At 33.9% G+C, this 13,136-nt stretch overlaps 1 pseudogene; it reads left to right on the forward strand.

The window, feature by feature from the left end:
* Positions 1-12,275, forward strand: part of LOC101565956 — an 82,625-nt pseudogene extending 70,350 nt beyond the window's left edge.
* The last annotated feature ends 861 nt before the right edge of the window (positions 12,276-13,136 follow it).

The raw sequence follows: 13,136 nt of genomic DNA on the forward strand, positions 1-13,136 counted from the left end.
TAAGATTTTATTTAATACTCCTGACAACCTGAGGGAGGCAGACAGAGTACATTTCTTATGCACAAAAATCAATATTTAGAAATTCAACTTGCATTATCTTTCTGTTTATTTGAAATTTTGGCAAATTTCCTTTTTTACGGCTTTGTGTTATTTGTTACAAGAAAGAATATTGATTCAAAAATTGGTGTGCACCACAGTGGACCAGATTATAGTCACTTTACTATATGTCGATCATAATCAGACACTGTCTTGTAGCATGGAACAATGACAAGCAGGTGTCAAAATGTCAAAGTCTACTTAGGACTCATTAAGGATTTGAGGTTTTGTTATTTTTACTGAGAAAGAATGTGTTCAACTACCTGCTCCCATTTAAAGTATACCATTCATACTATTGGTTTGGAGGGGGAAACAGACTTGTGGATAAATGGGACATAATAGAAGATACAGAAACAACTCCAAGCACACTCAGGTATGTTATCTTTGACAAACAAATCAAACCCTTTTGATAGGGGAAAGACAAGCTTTTTAACAAATGGTGCAAGGAAAAACTGAATGTCTTCATGGCAGAGGTTGAATTTAGATCCATTACTCTAACTGTACACTAATCTAAAATCAAAATTAATCAATGATCCTAATATTAGAAGAGAATTGATCTTTTAGAAGACAAAACTAGGCAAAACTATTTGAACAACAGAGGAAATCACCAATAGAGTGAAAAGAAGGCCTACAGATTGTGAAAAAAATTGTCAGATATTCTCAGATAAAGGAATATTGAAAAATATAAAAAAATTCATAAAATTAGGCTTTCTAAACTGAAAAACCTGGCAGAGGAGATAGCTTAGCAGTTTAAGCGCTTGCCTGGCAAGTACAAGGACCCAGGTTTAATCCCCCATATCGCATCCCGTGTCAGGTACCAGAACCAGGCCTGATGGCACACACCTGTAATCCCAGAGTTGGCGGTGTGTGTGACTGAAACAGAGGGACCAGTATGACTCTCACCTGTGTACCAAATACATAAATGAAAAAGAAATTTAAAAAACCTATTCACTGTGCTGGAGAGATAGTTCAGTAGAATGAGCACCTACATGGCAAGCGCAGGGTTCTGAGTTCAATCCTTGGTAACGCAAAGCATACAAACATCCAGCAGAAAAGTATAAAAACAAAATATAAGAAGTAAAGCCATGCTGTTACGTTGAGCTGTGGGGGACTCAGGCCAACAATTTCTGACATTGCCAGTCAAGCGGAAGACCCAATACTATTATGGGCTACTGGACTCTTTTAGAATATTTTGCTGAGTTTACACACCTATAATATTCAAATAATGGAACTTAACAAAAAAAAGAGATACAGATGAATATCCATTTTGTATCTTTGTATTCAAAGTGGTTAGGATAGATATATAGTTACATTCTCTTAATGAATAGAGGGACTTGTTCTAATGGTGTTTGTAAATAGGATATCTTGTCTGCATCTTGTACAGCAATTAACCACTAGGAAGAATGTATGCAATGTGTTAATTATTGAAACTGTCCTACCAATTTGATTTGAAACTGTCTCATTGCTATTTGTTTCTCAATAAAACTATGGGGAAAAAAACATACAAACAAACAAACAAAACCCGGAAACCTATTCACAGAAGGGTATCCGAAATGAATAAATACTTCTCAGATAAAAAGTACAAATGGCCAATAAATACATGAAAACATTTTCAACATTGTTGCCATTCAAAAAAAAAAAATTAAATTAAAACAGCCCCGAAATTCCATCTAATTGCTGAAAGAATGGTTATCATCAAAAAGTAATCGATAACAAATCAATGACAAATTAATAACAAATAACAGGGTACAGGGAGAAACACTATACATTGTTAGTATTCATGCCGCTCCCACCCCCAGCTCTGGGATTAGGGGTGTGCTCCATCAGGCCTGGTTCTTGTGCCTGGCATGGCATACAGTATGGGGGATTAAACCTGGGTCCTTGTACTTGCCAGGCAGGCACTTAGACTGCTAAGCTATCTCCTCTGCCAGGTTTTTCAATTTAGAAAGTCTAATTTTATGAATTCTTTTTTTTTTTTTTTGAACCGGGGATTGAACTCAAGTCTTTGAACTTGCCAGGGAAACACTTATTCTACTGAGCCATCTCCCCAGGCCCTAATTTTATGAATGCTTTATATATTCTCAATATTATTCCTTTATCTGAGAGTATCTGATATTTTTTTCTCACAATCTATAGGTCTTCTTTTCACTCTATTGGTTATTTCTTCTGTTGTTCAAATAGTTTTGCCTATTTTTGTCTTCTAAAAGATCAGTTCTCTTCAGCACTGGTCACTGACATAATCATTATACAAATCAGTATAGAGGTTTCTTGAAAAACTAAAAGTAGAAATTCCATTTGACTTAGCTATTCTCTTTCTAGATATCTTCCCCAAAATGTCCAAGACTCCATATCACAGTGATGTATGTATGTCCCAGCACAGTCCATTAATGTGCTAAATGTGGGAAACAGCCTATTTGTTCTTCAACAGACGAGTGGATAAAAAGTGTGGTGTTTATACACAATGCAGTACTATTCCGCTATAAAGAAGAATAAATTTGAGTCATCTGTGAGGAAATAGATGAACCTGATGATCATATGTTAATGGAAGTAACACAAGCTTAAATATCATATTTTTTCTTAGATGAAAAAATTATCTGTCTGTCTGTCTGTCTGTCTATCTATCTGTATTACAAAACAAAGGACAAACAAAAGGAAGAAAAAAGAATAAAAAAGGTATCATAAATCAGCATGGACAGTGTACATACAAGTATTCCTTGACTTAGTACAATTATCTTAAGATTTTAAATATATTTTCTGGCTAATTAGTTTGGTTTTTAATCTGTATATGTGACAACTAAGTTTATATGGTCTTATAAGATAAATAAAGACATCTGATGCTGGAAAAATAAAAGTGGGAGGGAGAAAGAAGAAAGCTGAGAGTCGCTTTGTGCTTGTGCCAGTCCTCTACAGCGAATGTAATCATGATGGACTGCAAATGTCCACTACTTTTTTTTTGTTCGTCACTGGAATATTTAGAAAAGGGTGTATACACAAGCATTAAAGGTTTTGAAATCAAATCCAAAGAACAATAAGAACCCACCCACTTAGTTATGGCCTCTGAGAAATAAATTTTTAAAGTTTGAGAACACCCCATTTATAATCATTATGATTGCCTTCTGCATCCTTTCTTATTAGGGATGAATTATGATGCATGGTTGAAAGGGACAAAATCTTAAACTATCTTACATACTTTTAATAATTATGCAAATAATGAATAATTTTAATATTCTGTTACACGCAATGAAATTCAAATCATTTGGCCATTTAATTCGGGATAATCTAAGCACCAACCACTTATTTTACTAAAATTGTAAAATTTTGCTTTATATTCTAAAAATCATTTTTTAAATGATGTGCTTGGGACATTGGCCTTAATTCCATATGCTCTCAGAAAGAAGGCATCACATATTGTTAAGAAAACAAACCTAACAAACTGGCTGTGGGAGAGGAATCCTATAATCCCAGCCCCTTGGGGTGTAAAGTACAAGAAGCGCCAATTCAACCCCAAACTGAGCACCTTGCTGACTTAGCTAGACTGCCTTCACATAAAAAATTAACAATTAAAAAGAACTAAAGATAGGCTCAAACCCCAGTACTGAAAAAGAAAATTAATGGAAAAGCAACATTTACCAAATGAACAACTAAAACTACAATAACAGGAGCAATAGAAAGGAGAAAAGAAACACTAACACAGAACAAACTAAAATATTAATAAATAGAAGGATAAAAAGAAAAGTAAGAAATAGAAAAAAATGAGAAAAAATAAAAATATAATATTAAAAATTAAAAGAAAAAAGAGGAAGAAATTAGGGAAAAAGAAGAAATATATGTATTCATTTATGAATGTGACATATTTCTAATCAAATATTTATAAATGAACATTCATTTTAAAAATAAGATTTTTTTTGCATCAAAGGGGTCAATTGTGTTGACAAGATTGGATTTCTCAACCCAAACCCCAATGATCTTGTATCTATGAGCTCCTTGGTTGTGCATAAGGGAATAGATTGTTGTTTTCCCTTTTTTTCCTCCCTCTGTATGGTTCTCCTGGCAACATCACTTCCAAACCTCAGCTCAGTACAGGTTTCCCAGTACAGAAAGGCCGAGCTCAAAGTTTCCACCATAAGCATTTCATTCTGGTGTTACTTTTCCCACCTGGCCTGAAGGCAGAGGTCTCCAGGGATTCCACTGGGAGATGTAGGAAAATGTCACAAATTCACAACTATTCACACCACATGTGGAACACAGGCATCTCCTGCTTGCATTCTACCCACACAACTCTGATGTTCAGGAACTGAATCCCCCACACGTAATGCCACCAACTGCTCACTCTTCCTGACTTTCCCAGTCAGCTTCCCAGGTGGCCAGATTCACAAGGAAAGTGCCTCTTGCTTCCTTCTGTGTCATAGACCACTTTACCAATGCGTGAAATTTGCAGGGGTCTCCTCCCTCCTAGAGGTTTATTCCATAGTCAACCGGTTCTCAAGGCTGCCACCTGCTAGATCAGTGATTCTTTTTCTGCAGATTCTCAGAGACAGGAAATGCATAGAACTTTAACTCCCTGAGCAAAAAATGCAGACAAGACTCTCTCACAAATGCTCCCATGGGTGCACCATATTATATACTGGTATGTAGGAAAAACCTCTAATGTCCATAAGCTGTGTACATTCTAAGGCTGTGCTGAAGGCTGTGAATTTTCTTTCACTTTTTTATACTGCTCATTAGAATGAGCAGCAAAGTTAAGCACTATTTTGAAATTATATTGGTTGAATTTGTAGACATATACAATGTTAAATATAAAATTACATATGTCTACAATTATATTTATACATATGTCTACATGCAGTGCATTCTAATATATATTTCATTTTCCTATAGCATATCACAGTCATGTTTACACTTGAATTTGTGCCTCATACCAGTTTTGTACTTGTGAACTCTCTGGATTTTTTTGAGATTTTAAAAATACACTTTTCACCCTCTTGCTATTTCTCTCCAGTATATTTTGCATAATTTTACAACTTACCAAATGTAACTTATGGAAGAGAAGATATTTATATAAACCTCCATTCTTTGAACATCATCACTAGTGACATGGCATATCCGTATTTGTCACTTCTTCCTCTATGCCACCCATTTTAAACATAAGAAGTTAGATATTATTCAATCATTATTTTTCAGTCTAGTCAACCATAACTCATCCATTGGTATTTTTACACAATAAATTGTTTTAGTGAAACTGTATTATTTGATGATAAAAACCTGAAATTGGTTTACCCTGGATACTGGCAAAGATAAATATTTTCTTTTGTCTCAGAAGTCAGTGACTTATTATGGAAATAAAGTCTTTTAATTTTGAGTACATTTTATGATTTGAAGATTGTTTCCAAATGATAACGAATGGAGTACAACTTTATAACTTTGAAAATTGGCATTAATATTGATATTATGTCTTCAATTCTTTTTTGACATGGTGTTAAGGAAACATTTCAGTTGCAAGCTATGTTTTTGACATTGCTTTTCTTTTTGGAAAATATAGGCAATTTATTTCAAAGACTGGTAATAACAAAGTCTTTTATGTTTTTGATGTGTTACTGGTGTTGAACTTGGCATTCCTCTGTTTACTATAATTTATTAACAATAAATGTTCTCATTGTACAGCCTATATATAATTGTGATTTGGAATATTACTTAAGAGTTTTAGAGGAGAACAGAAGTGGATGGAGGGACCAAGGAGATAGCTCAGTGGTCTAAGTGCCTACCTGGCAAGCGGAAGGACCAATGTTCTATTCCCAGTACTACATGAGGGACTGCTATGCTGGCCACCAAGATAGAGCATGGTGGAGCACGCCTGTAATTCCAGCACTAGGGAGACTGAAACAGGAGGATCACTATGAGTCTGAGCTGCATAGAAAGACCCTAATCCAAATAAGTAAATAAATAAATAAAAACTTTTTTAAAAAAAAAAGAGGAAGTAAGTGGAAGCCAGTGAGAATAAAAGGCTTGTAGCAAGAAACTGTGGGAAGCTTCTAGGAAATTGCAAAGGGATATAAATATGGTGTATTACACTGAAAAAGATGGAATAAAATAGGAATAGAGAATCAAAAGCTGAAAAGGTGCATGCAATGATAAGTGGAGAAAGCATGACACATGAGTATAAAGATAAATATTGAACTTATCTTAAGATTTCCAAATTAATTTCATATGTATATATACATATATATATATATAATTTCATATAGATAGACATAATTGACTTTAAGTTGCAGTATAGCATTAGATTTCAAGCAACCCTATGAATATTCTGCAAGATGACCAAATGTCTTAAATAAAGTCTTATTTGTTTAATGAGTGATGCTTTGCTATGCAAGTAGTACATGATGCTGAATGTCACATGATCAAAAGTGAGCCAATGGTTCTTCTCCTTTTCCTTCTTAATTCATTTGCTTCTCTGTCTCTTTCTGTCTTTCTCTTTGTCTGTTTCTCTCTGTCTCTGTCTGTCTGTCTGTCTGTCTGTCTGTCTGTCTGTCTGTCTGTCCCTCTCTCTCTCTCTCTCTGTCTCTCTCTCTCTCTCTTTTTCTGTCTAAAGGATTGTGGGTAATCGTCCCTCATCAGGAAGAGGTGAGATCTCTGCTTCAGAAGCAGAGGAGAAAAAAGCAGAGGAATTCCTCACTTCAAAAGAGATAGGGAAATGTGTAAATGTGGGAAACTGCAACATTTTTGCAAAACAACACACAAATAAGGCTGAAATAGTGTGAGCAAAAAAAAATCTATTTAATAGCAATACAATACATTTCTGGAAAATCTTCCAAAGGAGGCAAAAGCAAGTATCACTGGGTAAGTTCTTTATTAAAATCCCATGGAAAAAAAGAAACAGATTGCATTGAGCTAATAAATAGAAATCATTCCCACCCTGCCTCTCTCTTGGTCTCCTTCATACCAGCAATTAGGATTTTTAGAAGGAAAGGGCTGATTAATTTATCTTTCTTTATATTTAATATTTTATTATTTTGTATTATAGTATAGTAAACATTTTATATAAAAATGTTTGGGTTCTATTCCCATTATTTCTTTTAGGGAAATTTGCTTTGATATACAAGTACTTTGGATTTATAGACATGTGTCTGGAACAAATTATGCTCACACACCTAACGTATTTTATAATTAGAAAAATACGAGTGAAATGCATATCATTTCATTTTGGAAAATCATTTCTAGCTCCTCTATAATGAGGAATATGTAAAGGAAAATGTTGCTCAATATGAGCAAGTGTACATATGCAGTTTTCCCAGTATGGGAAAAAATCAGCAGTCAAACAGCAAAGAACAAAGGTGGTAATATTTGGCTACCTCCTAGAAGAGGCTGAATCACTACCCATGATGGGTTGTACCTCAAATATCCCCCAAAGTCTCATACACTAAATGCTTGGTCTCCACTGTACAGATGGAAGATGATGAAAACTCCAGGAGGTGGGGCGGAACAGAAAGAGCTAGGTCATGAAGACTGTACTCTTGAGGTGACCTTGAAACCTGAGGCTCTTCTCTCTTTGCTTCCTGCCCACCATGAGATGCATGCCTTCTATGTCACGCGCTTCTGCTGAGAGCAACTTCTATGTCACATTCTCATGCTGTGACACTCTGTGCTACCACAGGTCAAGCAACCATGGAATGAAATCTCTGAAACCATGAGCTTAAATACATATTTTCTTCTTTAAAATTGTTTATCTTACATGTTTTGTCACAGAGATAAAAAGCTAACACTACTTAGGATAAAGAACTGTTGTTGTCACAACAAAGAAAAACAAAGAAACAAAAGAAAGAATATTCTGGTTAAAAGAGCTCCATAGGAGTCATGAAGCAAATCATCATAGTCAAATTGGCCAAAAATTATAAATAAACAATGAAGATGCCTCACTTAACAATTTATTAAAAATAAAAATTAAAGTCAGCATGAGTACAGTTTATACTCAACATTAACTGAAAAAGAGTACAAACAGAAAATAATTTTATACATCATAAAGCTGTGAATTCTCCTATTAAATCTTTGTCAGAGATGCTTTTTAATATATAAATAAATACCAGTTGGAGCTGCATATACATGTGTAAGAAGAAATGATGTGATCCTTGAATCTTTTCTCATTTAAAAAAGCACATTTTGATATTCAATCTATCATTTTTCATCTATAAAACTTTTTATATGGGGAATATATTACATTATGGCTCTAAATTAATTAGCACATTGAAGTGAAATAAGTCAAACCCACAAGTACAAACATCATATTATTACCTTAGTGTGGGAACCTGAAAGAGAAAATAAAATTTGAAGGCTATAATAGCTACTGGGAAAAGGAAAGGAGCTGTTCAAAAGGAAGAAATTACTGGATTAAGGAGGACAAGAGAAGGAGTGGGGAAAAGAGATTTATCTATGTATGTAAGCAAGATGGTTTGGACAACTGTACTGTGAATTTCTGCTGCGCTATGGAAAGGAGCAATTAATCCTTAATTTGTTTCATCTTCTTTTTTTCAATTATTTTTCCTTTTTCTCTCTTTTTGCTTTCTCATATGTTCTTCTTTTTTTTCTTCATCTTCCAAATTTGCATGCACATATCTGATAATATGAACAACTAATTTGAAGGCAACACTACACAATACAACAAATAGTATTAAATTCATATTATTTTGCTTAGTGAAATTCTGGATCATTTGTAATTTTTTTCTGTTTAATACTACTTTGTACTCTCTTAAAGAAATAAAACAAAAAGTCTATTATGAGTAAATACGATTGTGAGTCATAATAGATTAACATTGGCATTAGATTAACTATCCTATGTCTGTTTTACTGGGAAAGTTACCGCTGACAACTACTGCATTTATACATCTTTTAATAAATGCATCTCTTACTCTGTCACAGTTTTTAACCTCTTGAAGACAGTGAGGACGTATCCTGCAAACACCCCACTACTCTGTGGTATTTGAATATCTAAAATAATAACTTGAGTTGGCCGTGAAGGTATGTGCACAAGAATAATTTGGGACAAAAACATATGCTGAGGAAATGGTCTCCAGGACTCAATAGATGAGCATGCTTCCATTTGACTTAGGCATAAACCATGCTGTGACCTGGGCCTTCTGGGCCTAACTCACTGCTGCCCTTCTGTGCTTACAAAGGAGATATGAAGAGTGTATCTTTTTATTTACAAAAAAACACTGAAGTTTCATGAAACATATGAAGCTAAAGTTTAGTATTTGAGGAAACAAAAGTGAATTCCACAACTTTCATTTTCAAAGTTAATATATTTTTGTGATCATAGTCATATTTTTAATATAAGTATTTATCCAAGGTTTACTTAGAGGTCTATTTAAAGTTGATATGAATAGTGTTTTATTTTTTTCTGTCAGCTACCACTTATTTTATACTTTCAGTGTATCATTACAGCATTTACCACATTGTGGTACTATAAACTGGCTATGTGCTGAGGCATATAGGTGCTGAGTTATTTTTATCAATAATAGAATCTAACCTCTTAGAGTAAGGATTGACTTAATAAGTCTGATATAAAGTGCTAGCCGATAGACGTTTCCTGATTTATGGATATATATATATATATATATATATATATATAGAGAGAGAGAGAGAGAGAGACTAGTCATAAAAATAAAATTAATTATTGTACAAAGCCACTAATCAATATATGAGTTAAAAACTAACAGAACAAATTTAATTACATACTTGCTCTTGCAAAAGTATCATTGTTAAATGGGATTTGATATTACTATGTGAAATTTAAGATTATCAGTTTTGTGGGATGAAAAGATTATGTGTCACCTTATTCGAATGATCCTTAAAACTGAGAGAAATTCTTTCTCATCAGAATAAAATTTGAAATGAAAATGAAACAAATCATGATAATGGTTTATAATAAATTGTTGATTTTATTATGCCTTGGTTGCTTTTAGAATAAAAATTAATTTGTTCTCCATAGAAACTATAAAAACATTGTAAGTCTAAGTCTTCTTTAATAGAAGAACAAAAGTTTTACATTTATGATTTTTACCTGTGTGATAAGATATTATTTTACTTGATCTTAGCCAAAAGGCTGAGAAGTGATGAAAAGTATTGTTTCAAAATCTAATATTTTTCACTCATATTTTATCCAGACATGGAAAAACTTGGTAGAAATATAATAATTGAATTTCACTCCTTGAGAAGTACAATTTAAAAACAGGATCTTGAATATATGCAAAAGATAAACAGGATCAGAAAAACTCATGTTAAAATACAAGATTTTTTATTTCCCTTCATTGTTTATGAATTTAATCATGATTTTTTCCATTTGTAAAATGGGTAAAATATTAATAAATTCACAGGGCTAATGCCTAGAAGATCTTTGTGCCCCAAAACTTTCTGCTGTACGAAATATCATTACTATGGAGGGAAAGGATGAATAAATAGAAAGACGCTTGAACATTGTAAAAGCTACCTATCTCAGTTTTAATAAATACGTACAATTGTTATGGAAATATGTGAAAGGATTGTAATATTCTAAAATGATAGTTGATCATTAAATACAAATTTAATGCAACAAGTTTTTTTTTTGCTAGTTTTTATGTAATTAGCAAGAATGAAGGATTGATATTGTTGGGTTTTTTTTTGTTTTTTTTTTTTTTTTTTTCGGAACGGGGATTGAACTCAGACCCTTGCGCTTGGCCAGGCAAGCACGTATTCTACTGAGCCATCTCCCCGGCCCAAGAATGAAGGATTGAAACAAGTTTCATTGGCAGGTGGTCCAAATATCAGAGAAGTCAAGACACTTAGTTATAAAAGAATTACTATAAACAGACAGGGAAGAATTAAAATTAGTTTTCAAAAACCACAAAATAAAATATTTGCAATATTCTGAATTAGGAGTAAGGTAACATGTAAAGGACATTAAAGAAGTCCTTTAAAATAGAATATAAAATAATTCAACAAATACTGTGGAATTCGTATTCCCTTGTTAAGCGAAATTTCTGTATCACTTGTAATTTTTTCTGTTTTAATATCATTTTGAACTCTCTTTAAAAATAAAAAAAATCAAAAGGAGATGAAAGACTAGTATACTGAAAATTATAATACATTGCTGAAATAAATTAAAGGAAATCTAACCAGAAAGAGATTCTGCATTTATGGTTGGATGGATTAATATTGTTGAAATGTACAGATTTTACCAAATACCTCTGGAGACAGCACAATACCTATTAGTGTCTCACTGACAATTTTTCACACAATGTAAAACATAATCTAAAATTTAGTTAGAATGCTAAATAGCACTAAATTGCCAAAATAATTTTTAAAACTAAGAACACAAAGGACTCCCTTTTTCTCATTGGAAAGTAATTACAAAACCACAATAATCTGTATTCTAGTAATGGTACAGAGACAAACATTCAGACTAATGTAATAGAATAGGGATTCCAAAAATAAATTATTGCATTTCTGTCTGAATGATTTTCAGCAAGAATGTTAAGATAAAGCATTCAGAAACAATTATTTTTTCAACACATGGTGCTGATTCAGTTGGAATTTACATCAAAAATTAACTGAAGCTCTAACTGCCGTCTGGGATCCTCGTGTGTGTGTGTGCTTAATCTCAGCTGGTCTTCCGGAGACCACCTGAGTGCCAGCCCTAGTCCCTTGTACTAACCCATATCTGCTCTGACAAGATGAAAGAAACTCTCACGAACCAGGAAAAACTCGCCAAACTGCAGGCATAGGTGTGCATTGGTGGGAAAGGAACTGCTTGCAGAAACAAAAAGGTGGTTCATAGAACAGCCAACGCAGATGATAAAAAAACTTCAGTTCTCATTAAATAAGTTAGGAGTAAACAATATCTCTGGTATTGAAGAGGTGAATATGTTTACAAACCAGGGAATAACAACCCACAAGTTGAGGCATCTCTGACAGTAAGCACTTTCACCATTCCAAGCCATGCTGAAACGAAACGACAGACAGAAACACTACCCAGCATCTTGAACCAGCTTGGTGCAGACAGTCTGACTAGCTTAAGGAAACTGGCTGAAGCTCCGCCCACACAATCTGTGGCTGGAAAAGCACCGCTTGCCACTGGAGAGGAGGTTGATGACGAGGTTCCAGATCTTGTGGAGAACTTTGATGGGGCTTCTAAGAATGAGGCAAACTGAACTGTCAGCTTCTGAAAAGATCAAACTTGGAAGGAATTCCTGGGAGCTGCTATTTTATATTATGACTGCTTTTTAAAATTGTTTTTGTTCATGGACCCGATAAAATCTAGATCTCTAATATTTTTTAAGCCAAGCCCCTTGGACACAGCAGCTCTTTTCAGTTTTTGCTTACATACAATCCATTCTTTCAGCCAGTTAAGCTGGAGAAGCCTGGGAATAAAGTTTGAAACAGATTAATAAAAAAAAAATTAACAGAAAGGAACCTACAATTTATATAGTAACTAAAATATAAGACAGCTAGAAGAAAATATAAAATACATCTTTCAGAAGAGGGATATAGTGATGCGTTCCTAGAAATGATAACAAAAGAATGAACAGAAATAAAGAAAGATAAATTAGATTTACCAAAACTAAACATTTTAAATTATAATCAGACTAGCCTTCTATTTCTCAGTGGTATCACTGTAAATAATGAAGAACATTTCAAAAAATTTGGAAGAAATAATTTGAATATTCTCACCACAAGCAAATGATAAATGTTTGATGGGATAGGTATGCTGCAATGATTTGAAGATGCCAAAGTGTGTGAATAAGTTAGAATTCTCCAAAGAATCAGAAACTACTGGACATATGTAAGAGGCGTATTGTCCCATTGGCTTACACACTCAGACGCTGGCTAGTCTCACAGTGTTCATTGGCAGGCTTGGAAACCATGGAATTAATATCTGGTCAGTCACAGAAGATGGAAGCTTCACAAGAAGAGGGACAATGATATAGCTCCAGGCCAAGACTGGAGATCTGCAAGCCCCTTGGAGAGATGTGCTCAGCAGTGAAGAATCTGTAGGCAGACATCCACAGGCA

The sequence above is a fragment of the Octodon degus genome, unplaced genomic scaffold (assembly GCF_000260255.1).
Source record: "Octodon degus isolate 3935 unplaced genomic scaffold, OctDeg1.0 scaffold00012, whole genome shotgun sequence".
Lineage (NCBI taxonomy): Eukaryota > Metazoa > Chordata > Mammalia > Rodentia > Octodontidae > Octodon > Octodon degus.